Consider the following 15,819-nt stretch of genomic DNA (forward strand, 5'->3'; position numbering starts at 1 on the left):
ACTAGAAGCATGTACCAGTCAAAAATATTTGTTTTGATTATAATGTGAATATAGTATTGATGGTATATTGAAATTTGATACCTCAGAGTCTCGTTAACAATATTTTCGAGATGTCTCAACTCAATGATACTTCGTCGTTGTCTGATAATGTCTTGTAATACCATGACTGAACACATCTTCGAAGTATATTTTCTTTTCAGGAGCATGTAGATTGGCTCATCCTGACCTTGTCAATCCAGAAAAACGAATTAAAGACCAAGTTGCACCATATGTCACTGTTATCGGATCTTGCAAGGTGATTTTGTTCATGAGTTTGGTGCCGGTGTGATTTCTGTGCAATTTATGGTATTATTTGAGTGTCAGTGAATTGTTGCTACTGCACATCTTCAGTTCACTGTATTTACTGTGAAGTACATGGAATAAGCAAAAATTACCACTCCAGCCTCTGACAAGCAACTGAAAATATTCATAAGGAACATTCTTAAGCCCGTTCTCAAACTAGGCTTTCAAAACCATTTACTAGAATGACCACTTTATGACGCCAATGGAGTGAGAATCTCCTCGACTAAGGACAAGCCTCATTCTACAGGTTCTGGTTTCATATCTTGACTTTACAATGGCTGCAGTGTAAATCAGTGGTTCCCAAACATCATTTTCACCTTACACGGGCTAGAATGAGTCGAGCAATAAAATTTACTAAAAGATCTCGCATTTTCCTCCAATCGACCCTTTCGTTACCTCCCATATCTCTAAAATTCACTCCCACGATACCGCCCACTTTTGGAATCACTGATTTTAGCTCAGGGTCAAACAGCAGGATGATCGTCCTACTTTTGAAAGAGGGTTTGAAATCTTTTAATGTATGCAGCTTGAGAGGATCCACTTTACTCGTTATATTCCACTGATAATAATCAATTGTAGCAATAATCTACTCATTCATGTTATAGGGTGATCACGATCATGAAGAAGAAAGAAGCACTCCCGTAATCGTGTAGTCTAAAGACGCAGATACTTGAGGACATTTCGCGATATTCACAGCAGACTTGGAACTAGATAATTCTAGTTGTGTAATTTCAGTAATTGGAGTGAGATGCTGGTTATCTAATTTCTAAAATATTTATTTGCTCAATTCTACTCGAATTTGTGGAATGATCTTATTTGATTCTAATCGAATTTCTGATTTTCTCGAAACTGAGACAGGAGATTTGATATCAACTGAACTTGTTGAATTTCAGTAATTCCATTGAAGAAGCTGAAAATTGTCTAGTTGTCCAACTCCGCACTAATTCAATCGATTTTACTCACTTGTTAAGTGTTTTTCTACTCTGTGCAAGCGCTGACTCCCAAACGAATAATGCATTGCTACCCAAATAAACCCGAATACCTCCCGGCGACATTCGTCAGCAAGTAGTAGAGAATTGAAAAGAACCTGTTGATAGTATCACCAAACATGACGTCACTGGCGTGGATCACCTTGATTATTCAAAATTTCATGCTGATGACTTCATATTTGGTGATAGGATCAACAAGTTCTACTCTCTACTAATTGCTGACGAATGTCACCTGGAAGTACTCGGGTCCATTCCAACACATCACTCGTCTAAGAATCAACACTTGAACTAAGTAAAAAAGTACTTCGCAAGTAAATATCTTCTGACTAGAGTCGGCTGCAAATATACGGGTTTATTTCAATATGAATTAATAATCCAATTGTATATTGATGCTCCGTGCGTCCAATGTATTGATTGCTTGGTTTAATTTTTTGCTTATTGTTTAATAGAGAACGAAAAGTACTGCATGATTTGTAAAATTAATGGTTAGTTTGCTTTCATGTGAAGTGCAGGATGTAACCTACGACAGTTCAGGGCCAGCTAGAATCATGTTTTGTGAAAGACAATTGATGAGGATGGGGAATTGATATATTTTTAGAATATATACAAGAGATATCTTCTCAGGATATCTTTTAGACATCTTATAGGGATATCATATAGATGTCTTAATGTGTCGACAGATTTATATATATAATACATATTATTAGGATATATTTTGAACACGTGAGAGATATAATATGTATATCTATAACATATCTTGTGTTTGCTGGGATCTTGACCCAATATTTTCAATTGTCTATGTCAATCGACTGTGACGTCAAAATTAAAGATTCGTGACTTCATGGTTAAAAAAATACACCAATAAAGACATGTTTCAAACAAGGGCCGTGTTTTAAACATGTTTGTTGCAAATTGATTTTTGCTTTAAATGCAACCCTAAGTGTAGCAAGGAAGATACTATTTTCCGGCTATCGGGTGAGAATACTTATGCATCAGTACAGCAAGGTCAATAAATTTTAACCATATCGAAACGAGAGTACAATCCAGGATACATGAAGTATGGATTCCTCGCAATCGAATACGGAGGAGAATGTTCGTTAATGTGCGTGGTTTCTATGATAACCGTTTTTAACGCGACCACGGAGCCCAGCCTGTTGAAACGGCACCTTGATTAAAAACAAAATACAGAAAGAAGAATAGAGATACCTTGCCTAGGCGTGTTAGTGCGAGGAATGGCTTTCGGCCATCAAGTGGCCATGGCCAATATATGGCCAAGATCGTCCAATTCAACCTAGACAATGGACAATGGACATAAGTCCCCAATGTGCTATGAATAATGTTACACCCCGCATAGACGATCTTTTCTACCGGAAACAGTTGTATCTAGCAAATTAAACCATCTCTTCGTACTATTCACTGGTGTTATGGTGTATTAACAACGCCAATTACTAATATAGTTTACTGCAGGGCTGGCCAACCTTTTCAACCAAAGGGCCACATTCGATTGACGAACTATTGTGCGGGCCACTAGCCTGGCCACGCGCGAAAATTTTTTGAAGTTCATAGGTCAATAATATTGTCACTTGACTATATTGCTGGTCTGTTGTATATCTCTGGGCTAAGTTTGCGAGGACTGGGCTATTCGGCGCATGGACATATCGATATCGAAAGCTGCGACCGACACGCGTCAATCATTTCTTGCCTAGGTTTCATAGTCGACGGTCTTACTGCGAGCGCAAACGCAATGTCGCATATGTTGAACGACACTTTGTCTCGTAATCGCGAATATAGTTAGACTCAATCTGATACATTAGGTATTCGTCCATTTTCACAAAAGGGCAACAATAATAAAAACAAGAAAGCGAATGACAACATGTTGCGCCAAGCTTGTTGAAATTTTTTACCTTTGATAAATCTATCGCAAATTATTCTGCTTTATTGTAGTGTACGAACATATACCAATACGTGGATGGCTGATGGATCTGTCAATGCGTCGGAACTGATATTTTAGTCATCACATCTCAAGTGTTGCGGCCAGACTAATTTTTTTATTGGACGCTTCACGATTTTGCGTGTCATCCTTGCGCAGGGGCCATGCTAATCTTCTCAGTATCGTTCCAATTTTAGTATGTGTACCGCCGAAGCGAGTACGGCCAGACTAATCAAATTTTTGGTTTGCCTTGCAAGTTCGCAATCTGTGCAATCCATTTTTATGACATTAGAAATTTCGGAAATTACCTCACGGGCCACTCAAAACCTTCTTGCGGGTCACAGATGGCCCGCGGGCCACTGGTTGGCCGGCCCTGGTTTACTGGTACATTCGACTAAGATAAGTCATTTGGGATCTATGTAGTACGCGGTGAAGTAAGTAAAAAACAAATTATTGGAACGCGACCGGACAAAGTTTGAGAAACACTGTAGTAATGAAATGACGGAGAGCATGCGTTGGTACTATCCGGTATTTGATTCAATATTCTCAAATACTTTGCTGATTTCCGTGGTATTCCGATAGTTTGTTATAGCTAAACACTGATGGGACAATTTAATACAAGGAAGTCAGACATCGACATTGCGCTGATTGAAACGAAAAACCATAAACCATCAACCCTCGATGTTGGTATATTTATCTGAACACGACACAAATTGGTAATGGTGAAATTGTTTCCGACAATATATTTTGATATCTCTATAGCAGGGGTCACCAACACGCGGCCCGCGGGCCGCATGCGGCCCGTGAAGTCATATTTTGCGGCCCGCGACCCAGATTTCGAGAAATTTCGGAAAAACGCTTAGTAAGCATTTTGAAATGCTGAAAATGATTTCAGTTTAAATATATTGTTGTTGTTATTCAAAGTAAGTCATTCGCCTGTGCCCACTACAGCTATTCCTCACTAGCTGTAACGGCTTCGGAGGAAGAATTTGCTGATTTGAATGGGCATGTTGCCGGGACGTGCAATATCACACCACTGCCAAGACCAGACGCTTGAAAAACGATTTCTGCTGTCCAAAAGACCATGGTTTACGAGGAAATAGTTTTCCAGCAAGTACCGTGTTTAGGTAACCCCATTGTAGATTATTTTATCCAGGGGTGGTCAATATGTGGCAGTAGAAGGAAAATTATGCGGCCGTCAATACCTAATTCCACTATGTGTCGGCGCCCGTCAATACGCAAATTGAGTTTACGAATTGACTCCCTAATTAATGAGAGGCTTCAATTCATTCTTGACATTTTCTTCGCGTCACGCGCGGTTCAATGCGAGTTGATTTCGATTTTAATATAGTAGTGTCCTTTGTAATCTGAGTTCAACAGTACAGATGCAAACAGCAGAGGAAAATTATGCGCTCCATAACGAAATACCAATTTGTAATCGTGTTCTCCTCATCACGTAGGAAATTTGTTACTGGTAGGCCTACGTTTGAGCGAATCTAACATATTTCCCGTATACCGACAATCCTGATGGGAGATCAAGAAATAAAAGCATGCAGCAAAGGGGACTAATAACAATTGGCCCACCCAAAGATGCAGCACAGCAATAATAACTTCTCTAAATTTTCTAAGAAACCCCCTGCGTTCAATCTACCAGTGGATCTGAACACAGAGGCTGGAAAAAGATATATATTTGATAGTAATATGTGAAACTATACTAATATTAATGACGGAATTCACTCAAAAATGTGAAAAAATTATCGCGCTTCGCACGTCTACAGAACGTATCTCGGTGGCTGTTCGGAACATGGCCACTCAACGATTTCGGTGCACATAGTAAGCCGATGTGAGTGAATAGATTAGCCCGGAGTGTACCGGCAATGGATATGGACAGTTCACCGTGGGTTTTTGGCCTCCGATTAATTCATTACGATTAAGCACTGGAATGCGGCCGTCAATAGCAAAAAGGTCGGCCGCCCCTGTTTTGGTTTTTGCAGAGTGTTGTCCGGCATCGTGCGCAGCTCATAGTTCAAAATTAATTGAAATTGATGATCAGGATATTATTTGTTGTAATTGTATTTTTTCAATAAAATATTATTTCTTTTGTGGTAACCATGCCCGTCGCCCATGTTAGATAGCACAGCGTTGTACTGACGTAGAGATATCAAAACGTGGTTGATAAACGGCGTTGCCTATTTGTATCTCGATAATGAAGTCATGCGGCCCGCGGCCTCTATAAATTTTGAAAAGTGGCCCGCGACCCATTTTGAGTTGGCGACCCCTGCTCTATAGGCTTCTCAGCTGTATCTTGCGAATTACAATGTCACTCTTGTATAGTCAAAGCTATACATGCCACACAGCGAGAAAATAGTGGTACAGAACCACGAAAGTCTGCGTGCTCACACTGACAAGCTTACAGTTGAATTACTTTCCCAGACTTCACTGCATGATTTCAAAATGCATTGTACGATATCCCGGGTCATTATAATATATTTAGACAATGCAATGTTAACAATATTTTCTTACTTGATCCATATTTACATACGACTACAGGCCGACTCATCGCACCAGGCAATTTTAAAATATAATGCGACATCCAGTATACATCAGTGGTTCTCAACCTTTTTGGCTTCGCGGACCCCTTTTCACCGTGACGGACCTTCGCGGACCCCCTGAAGTTTTGGTTCAAATTTGGCACAATTATGGTGCGACCGTCATCTGTCTTGTGCAAATATAAACTGTAGGCTTGTGATAAACAGCAACTAAATACCTTTTCTCTAAAATAACACCATACTATTTATGTAGAAATTGGGTAGACTTTTAATATTTTTTAGCTAATTTTGCAGCGATATTTCTTAAAGTAAGTGGTGATATGAACAAGTGCCGAGAATCCCTTTCCACGAAGATGGATGGAGGCTAATGTATTAACCAGTAACGCTTCAGACGACACTTTTGGTGTGCTCGCAACATTTATCGCACCATGATGAAGAAACATATTTTTAATGAACATATCACGTCCAGCTTACTCATTTTAATCTAGCATTTCATCTTGAAGTTATTCTGGAACAGTGGTTATGTTAGTAATATTATTATTATTACAACACACGACGTTGGTGCTTATAGCCTATTTTAGGGCTTTGTGCTCCACGACAGGATATATTTCATGCAGTTCGATGTATTTTTTTCATGGTCAATTTCTCTTGCACTCTCAAAGTCTATTTATCTTCCAGGCTTTCATCAGTTCTTTTGCCGAAAAAATTCAGCTCGACCAACTGTCATTTCTGGGCTTTCTAAGTCACTGCAAGTGGTTATGTATATCACAGGATAAATGGATTTCGTGGCGAGGTTTCAATCTCTTTTTTGGAAAAAAATAGGAAAACTACTTCAGGAGTTTTTATTTCATACTACTGTTCACTAATTTGATGACACCGACAACTTTAAATCAAAAATAATTCTCAAACATTTACTAAGTCAACCTGGTTGACATTACTATCTCCCTATTTTTATTTTTTTCCACAAAGCCGAACAAAACGTCTCTAAACAGCAATATGTTTGTATCAGTATTGGCGATTTGGCAATAAAAATGAATGATCATAGTAAGATATTTCATGTCAGAAGATTATTCTGATGATGCGAGTAATGAGGTTTTACCAGTTGTGAAGGAAAACTGCCTTATGCTTTCTCTAATTTAAAAACAAAGTAAAAATTGGGTTATCAATCATTTTGTAAATTTAGAGGTCTCGCGGACCCCCTGAAATTGCTTCGCGGACCCCCGGTTGAGAACCACTGCAGTACATCTTAGCAAAAGCCGACACTTTCCGAGAACGGAGTGCGACTTGATTAGTTTATGTCCAACGCCACATCCGGATGTATAACGCAAAGTCAATAACAAGTAGCTAATGTAAATGAAGATTTAGTTTTGAGTAGGAAATAATATTGAGGCTTATGTCATGAGTTGTTTTGAAGTTGCGCCATAGAGATTATAATGCCTCCAAACCCAAATACCGCCTACTTGAATTCGATGATTGAAATTTTTACGCATTATATCCTTGCCTCAGACGTGACGTATAGCTTAGGCACAGGTCAACCACTTAACACACCATTATATTAGTGTCTACCATTGACTTAACGATTCAACACTATGGTTAAGTATAATTGGTTTTGCGATGTGATTAGTCCCAAAGCTTCCTTTGACTACATCTTGTGTACCCTGTACGCATCTGCTTCGTTTCAAGTCGAGGAATTGCATGTGATCTTTGTCAATGTAATTCCAACACTCGTTCAGGTGCATCGTGTTTCAAATACGTCATGCTGCGTTGGTCAAAAATTGAATTAGAATGCTCCATCATTACTTGTATATTGAATATACCATAATCAATTTGAATCCCATCAACCCCTCAAGTTCAAACAAATCTCACTTTAATAAAATTTACCAGTATCAACTCTAGCTGTAAACTAATGCACATGTTGCATTACAGTAGCTTCTACGGTAATAGAAAAGAGTATAGTACGGTGTCACTCATGAATAAGCGTACGCAGAGCTTCTGGTGAGATTCTTCGATAAGACTGTGCATATAGGTAGATGAGTGCATTACTGGGTTTACGTCTACGAAATGACACATTTTCTTGGCCTCCATTCATCTGACTACCTACCACCTAATTATGTGAATGATGACGAACGTGTGATGCTACTGGTACCGTAGTTATTATCGGTATTCGGGTTATAAGCTGCCGTATTTAGTCAAAACAATGTATTTCTCTGTCGTTTAATAAACTATACAGATCTATAGTCTGCGCAAGCAAAATCACAATATTATGCCATTCACAAGTATGTTTTGTGATCTAAGCTCGCGAAACCATCAGGATGAACTCTATTATTATCAATTGATAACGATAGAATATCTCATTATACCTGACGGGCAAGTACAGTAGCCTAAACAGGACCCTAATGACGCTATGTCAGTCAAGAAAATCCCTCCTGGAAAATGTGACGTTTGGACTCGAGCCGCCTATATCAGTGGTTCCCAACCTTTTTCGACTCATCGCCCCCTTTTGAAGCTCCACACCGATAATCGCCCCCCCCCCCAAATATCGGGAACCGACAAATGGGTATAAAAGCTATGATCACCGGCAAGTTGACTAATAAAAAAAGGTCAACTTTTCGGCTCGACCCTTTCGGCTACATATCAGCTATACCCTATTTCATGTACTGTTTCGTGAGTCACCGTAATTCGGCTAAGCGCGCGAAGAACGACAAATCTATTTAATTTATGTTTTAATCGGTCAATATGGTCAGGAATTGCATATATATCGGTATCAATTTTTTATCCTCTCTCTGCTCACGTAATCAGATTTACCAGTTGAGCTGAGTGTGGTGTGTTGGAAAAGGTAGGACTCTTAAATAATAATTAAACATTTTCGGGTGGACCCGTTGTTATATTGACTTCGTTGCATGATGCTTTTTCGTAACCTCCTATATCTGCTATGTCAAATTTTATGGAAATCGCCAGAACGTACCAAACTAAAAGAAGCACATGATTTCAAATTGGTATTTCTTAACTGGCAAAAATTTTTATCTGCGGGATGGCATTTGTCCTGCAGGGTTCAGATCGTCAGGAGAGGAACATTCGACGCCAGCCATTGAGGCGTCTATGGACAATTAAAATATATGTATATTTTATATATATCGAAGTTTTCGCTCAGCACAAGGGCATTCCTTTTCGGCCTAGGTCTTCTCGCTGCTGATCGTTCTCGGAGTCGTATGTTACATGGCCTATAACTTCATTTGTCTTGGTGTGTCGTCGCGCAGTAATGGCCGACGCCGAAGTCTCCATTTTATAAAATCATGTGTATTTTTGTTGGGGGAAGGGTTCCCCAAAACCATGATACATGACAACAAAATCGCGCGCAGCGCGAAAAGTTTTTTGAAAAAGTTGCATGAATTTCTAAAAAAATACTATATAATTTATGTTAATTCACGAAATAACTTTGGGCGCCCAATTGGGGGGTTTAGGGTGCGGCAGTTACGGTCCTGACTCCATATAGCTGTTTTAACGTGCGATCACCCCCTTATCGCCCCCTTCGTCCGTTTCCACCCCCCTATCGCCCCCTTCGTTATTTTCGCCCCCCTAGACCGCCAAATCGCCCCCTGGGGGGGCGATATCGCCCACGTTGGGAACCACTGGCCTATATGGTTGTCAACGTAACGCCTCTGGGGGAGGCCCCCTTTCTGCCACAGCCGATCGATTATTACACATGAGCAATCTTTATCCATAACGGCCAAGCGACAGGCTACAGGTTTCGATTTCGACAACCTTCAACTCTCACTGACCACGTTAAAATCAAGATAAAGAACTGTCAAGAAATAGAAAATACCAACAGAAAATACATTTCAGTCATTGCTTTGCTAATACCACTCAACCGGGTTTTGTATATATTTATACCGTATTAAATTTTTTCGACTGTGAATTATTTGGTGACCATTACCGTATAACAGACCTAAGCATATGTTAAACTCTTGTAACCAGACATTTGCGAAACGTTGTTGAGTATCCTTGTCTCATGGAAGGAACCTTGATTGATGACCAATCCAAAAAGGCAAATTATTTTGCACTCCAACCTTCTTTATCCTCAAAAATCCTAATTATAATTTGTACATATATATCTATATTGAAAACATCAGGGGAGGGAGTTGGAAGAAAATGTTCAAATACATTTTGTCGGAAACTATGAGCGTATGCTGTCTAAGCAGTGGTTCTCTAAATGTTTGAACGCCCCCACCTCTTTAAGATAGTAGAAAATTTCTCTCGCCCCTTATCGTCATATCACAATGCTAGCAATCCCAACGGATAGTTTGGTGGCGTGGATGGTTATGACTGTTGGTGAGATAATTCTCGAATATGATATGCGTGATATGCACAGAAAAATAATCATGAATTGGAGGGAAATCGGGAGGAGCTTCGTGCCCTTTTCAGATGCTTTCACGCCCATCAAGTAGCGTACACCCCGAGTTTAGAACCACTGGTCTACTCGGACGAGTTGAAAGATTTCCCTGCATAAACTTACGCAATGGTGCAGTGTGCACGCAGCCATACGCACAGAGATTTCTCTCAGATAATTAAAAATTTGTGCAAGCTTCGGATTTATAATAACATTTCATGAATGGATTCCGACATCGGCGACACGCAAGAATGTCGAAATGCATAATCGGCTCCAAAGCGTAGATTCGTGACTTATGTCATTTATGGAATGATCGGTCATATAGCTCTTGTGGGGATCGTTTTCCGATATTGTATGCTATGTGAATTGCGGTACATGGTCAGAAACTCAAAACAGTCAGCCTAATATACATTTTGAATAGGATTAATTTAGATTACGTTTAAATAAATTTTAGATTGTGGTTGCAGTTTATGCGTGCGGTTGGTTGCGAAGTGACAACAAAAACATTCGGGGCGATTCGCATATCGGAAGTCTACCCAACCATTAAAATTGGTGACTTTGGTCACGCTACTGCCATCAGATCCTGCGGCCTCTGCTACTGCCATTTCGGTATGCGGCCGCTCGTGGCAGAGTAGCTAATGAGAATCGCAGTGCTAGAACGAAGCAGAAATTATTGAATTATTCTCAACTTTGCAGTAAGCGCCAAGTGCATCGCAGTTTCTACTGAAAATGAAACGAATAGACGTCTATTGTACAATATAGCTGAGTAAGTCACGATTCTCGAACGGTGTGTCATCCTACATCACAACAAATTACAGACAGCAATTGCTGGCGAATGACGAGAATGAGCATTATTATATATCTGTAATTTAAAATTATACGTATGCTATGCGTGTTACGAAACTGCAAATTCTATAACCAATTTGGATTGTGTATATCATCTAACAAATATAGTTCGAATCTATGGTTAAATGCATTGATTGATCGTGAACGGAATCAAAATGCTACTTTGGACGTTTCTCTTCTAAGTTATGGCTATATCGCAGCTGAATCCAAAGAGCTACGTCGACGATCCGGTGGTACAAAATCATCCTCCACAATTTTGTCTGAAAATGTTGCTCTTTTAACATTTCATTCCATTCGGTCCCGCACCTACGTCGCCACGATCCCTTGTGTTCAAGGGAAGGATAGCCCAATTTAGATGCGAAATTAACTCGCGAGCTTGCTTGTCGTTCGTACTCAGTACTTACGGTTTAGGATAACTGTTTTCGTATATTTTATTCCATCTTCAAATGTGAATGCTTTGAGAAAATATAACTGATTACAATGTTGTTGTATAGTATTATTATAATAGTGTTCACGTTTTGTAGTTGCAAAATTTTCGGTTCACGTTTCATTATTACATTACCGTTCTTACATGTCTCTATCTACTTCATCAGATCTCCAATCTTACATATCTGCATAAAGCATCTTGCATGGTAGATGTTAAGGAACAGTAATTCTCTAAATAAGTGAGTTGCCGTGCCACGGTGGACTTGATGAGTCTCAGGTGTAGCCTACCCTTGCCCATTGCCACGCATATATTAGTATCTTTAGTAATAAAGTTACCAGTAAAGTTACTATTGTAAGGTAATAGCTCTGTTATTCCATGTTGTGACGTTACGAAAAAAAATCCGTTTGACTGCTTACATAACGACTCAAATGCAGAGGTGGTCAAAGTAGTCAAGAAAGCTACTCAAGTAGAAGTAGAAGTAGCGACGAAAAAATCTACTCAAGTACGAGTAGAAGTACTTCTTCCATGAGCAACCTAGAACTACTTGAAGTAGAAGTAGAATTGACTGACTTTAAAAGTACTCAAGTAAGTAAGTAGTTGTGAATACGATCCTAATTCGTTCACATGGATTGTAAAAAGGTGCAAATTGAGCTATGCGAAAGGTGACGAGCATGATTCATATTGATGCATACCAGCAGGTATCCAATTTTCGATAGCATAAGGATAAGCATTCGTCCACATCATGGGATGAAAATGATAGTATTGATATGGAAATGCGATACTGATCCTCTGTTTACTCAAATAGCACGTTTTAGAAAACATCATGGTATTGCGCACTCCCCCATATTATAAGGCCTGTAGTTTAGCCGAAGAGCAATACGGAGATGGTGTTTTGGATACGGTGTAAACACATTGTGCGATTAGTAAACGTTAATAAAAAATATTGTGGACCGTAAAAATGCTATATTGTGTAGCTTTATTTCTGGAAATCGAAGGCATTACTACACTTGATATTATACTTCAACATGTACGTTATCCAGACAAAAGAACTGATGTTGATTAGAAATCAAATATATGGTACTGGGAATTGAAAGAAATCAAAAAACGGAGCATGTATATAATGTCTTTAGTCCAGAAAGTTTCGAAGGTTGGTATGCTAAAAGAGCTCTAAAACTGAAGAAAAGTCAGAGTCCACTTTTCCAGATTAGGACACGCCATGGACAGCTATAGATTACGATATGATAAGTAAATGCTAGATTGCGAAACATCAGTTTCAAACATTATGATAAGCCATATATACCGTGATGAAATATTTGATATGGCGAAGGGTGACAATGCCGTGTGAATGGAACCACGCCAACCCGCTACCTGAATTATATTCACCGATACTTTCGTGAAATCATACTGGATACTCCGCATTCACTGCGCGCGAGGCGCGATCAACATTCTAGGCTTATGACTCGACTTTTATGAAAATTAAATGTCGATACTCCGTGAAAACAGCCCCGAAATTTCTCAGGCTATCTTGCTGATTGGAGGATTAAACTACTTCTACTTGACAAACTGAAAATAGCGAAAAGTCAGTAAGTGGATCACAAAATATTATGAAGTAGAAGTAGAAGTAGTGAAATTCAGATCTACTTGAGTAAGTACCAGAAGTAGAGGAAAACTACTTGAGTACTTCGAAAAAGTAGAAGTACTTCGTTACTGACCACCTCTGCTCAAATGTCAACAGAATGCAAATGCCACCTGTATGGTTGCGGTTCCGGTATATCAATGAAGTGACGAGATGGATGACAATCTGAGATTAATCTCACTATGTAATGAGCGTCATTGCCCTGTCCTGTATCGCGATTTTTCACTTCGCTATTGGATAGTATTGATCTTGGAAGCTTGAAGCTTGAGTTGAGAGTACGACTAATAGATTTCAAGTTTCGGCAGAGTTTGACTGAACCGTATCTACGAAAGTGTGAGATAACTAAGCAATAATCGCACATACATTTTCAACCGACACGAGGTGTGTACATGCGGTTTGTAGCTATCGGAATACAGTCTCGTCGCTCCAAAACTGATGTAGTAAAACGTAAAACGTAAAACGTAGCCGATATCTGTAACATTGCTGTTGACAATGACAGATACATCGATAACGGGATAAGGTCGCCGACGTTGCCGCCTTTACTCAAAACACAACGCGCCAGTATTCACGTAAAATTGTCTCAAGCGGGAGGCTGACTCGGTGATGCGGATGATCGATTGCAGATGACGAAAGATTCGCGAGAAGGGCAGTGGTGATATGTAACGTCATACTTTTGCATAGCGCCGGCTGGAGTTCTCTATTGGGTCCTCTTTCAAATTACCACAACAGGAAATAAGCCTTCTATGTAGCGTAAATAATTATGCAATTACTACTGATATACTCGCAATGCCACGACAGCACATTCGCATCGCTGCTGTCCAATTTATGAGAGGTCATATACACGGCGAGACTACAGTGTATGCCACTAGTACTCGAAAGAGCAATGAGCAATTGAGCATTATCTCTCTCCCACGAGGTGTCTCAATGTTGAGAATTGTTTATGCAGACTGTTCTGAAAAGTTCGTCAGAAAGCGCTGTTTTAGGGCGACTCACACATTATTCGCTCAGAAATAAAAAAGTTATTGTTGGATCAGTAATACTCTACTACTACTTGCAGCAATCAGAGGAACGGCTAGTGGGTAAAATAAATAGGGACACTGCAAGATGTTAGCTATGGGAAAGCTCAGCTTCAGTTACTCTACTATTACTGCGGCCTGCGGGTACACCTACATCGGTCCTGTTTGCTTAAATAATGTGTAGAGACTTCGTCAGACTGAGCAGCGAACACGACATTAGTCAACGTCTTAGTTCAGATTACCATGATGTCCCTTGGTGTTACGAACTCTACACAAGCCGTTCGCTTGGGCATTTTGACAGGATAAATCACAGAACGTCGCCTTGGCAGTGTAGTCCGGACGTGGCAATGTGTTCATAGCATGATAAAACCGCGGTCGGCTTAATATAGCGATACTGATTGCTCAGGAGACATCTCTGGTATACGACAAAATAGAGAAAAAACTATTGGATACGCTAGCTTACAACCCGTGGGTACGTTCAGCAAAGAGGGAGTACAACACTGATAGCGTCACACGTTCGCCCTATTGTTTTGACAACATTAGTTGATGCTAGACGGATGGGTGCTACGAAGTTGCGTCCTTTCGCAGACGAAGGTCAAGTAGTGCCATCATCTACCTACAACGTCTTGTCGAGGAATCTCGCTAAAAGGTCTGGTGACTGGTGATACCATCACACTATTCATCACACTATTCTGCCCGCTCATCGTATATAGAAGCTTATTGTCATGTAGCCTTCATTTCAATCTTCAGTCAGAGTTCATATTGGCCAATTGTCACTAAGAACTTTCTTTCATTTTATTTATAGAATTTAACCTGGATGTGTTATATTTTGGGCTGGACAAAATCGAGTAACTGAGTGATTCGATTCTGAATCATGTATTACGTTTCGAGTCGAGCTGAGTATTCCAGTATCACTCATTATGACGACACAACATAATGTCTATATCAAAGTTCAAATATGTATTTTTATGACACCACAAAGAACATAATGCCTGTTACCCGTTACACTAAAGATACTTTGGTATTTTTACGACCATACCAATTTCATTGCACTTCTTGACAATGTTGTGGGATGATCATCACTTCGTCCCGTAACGTTCGTAGCTCTGTACTATGTTTCGTATGCTGCGACACGGCCAATCAAGGTTTCAAGGTTTCCTTAGTGGAAAATAGTATAAAAACTACAATTCTTGTTAGTAAATTAACATTCAGATGCGAGGAGCGGATATTCTGAGTACTCAAAACATCTTATTTTACTACTCGACTCGAATCATTAAGATTAATACACGATTCAGATTCGAGTACTCGAATCATTGTGCCAAGCCCTAGTTATATTCAATATATCATAAACAATAGCAGCACTCAAATATCATTTCCCGAACGTTTCGTCAGCTCATCATGAAGCACTTGAGAGCGGTGAAACACGAGGCATATAAATGAGCAGGTGCTAAAATCACAAGGATAAAGATCACATGCAATTTCATGACTGGAACTGAAGTAGACGCGCTATTTAAACAGCAAAGTCCGCGCTGAAGAGTGATTCATCAAGATTGTACGACAAGGTAGACAGAATATAGTAACGAGTGTGTGTAGGCTATTGCTGGTCGACTAAGCATCACATACAGAATCAGATTTACCGATTGTGTTGTGCCCATGTGTCAATGTGTGGAGTCAAATATGGGGTGATCGTAATTTAT

General features: G+C 39.7%; 1 non-coding gene across 1 annotated transcript; it reads right to left on the reverse strand.

Moving 5' to 3' along the window:
- Positions 1-3,375: 3,375 nt before the first annotated feature.
- Positions 3,376-3,482, reverse strand: LOC145443892 (U6 spliceosomal RNA). The gene has a single exon (XR_013916574.1). It is a non-coding gene; the product is annotated as a U6 spliceosomal RNA (small nuclear RNA).
- Between the last annotated feature and the right edge of the window lie 12,337 nt (positions 3,483-15,819).

This window comes from Botryllus schlosseri, chromosome 7, assembly GCF_051294905.1.
Source record: "Botryllus schlosseri isolate E-star chromosome 7, Bs_hap1, whole genome shotgun sequence".
Taxonomy (NCBI): Eukaryota; Metazoa; Chordata; class Ascidiacea; order Stolidobranchia; family Styelidae; genus Botryllus; species Botryllus schlosseri.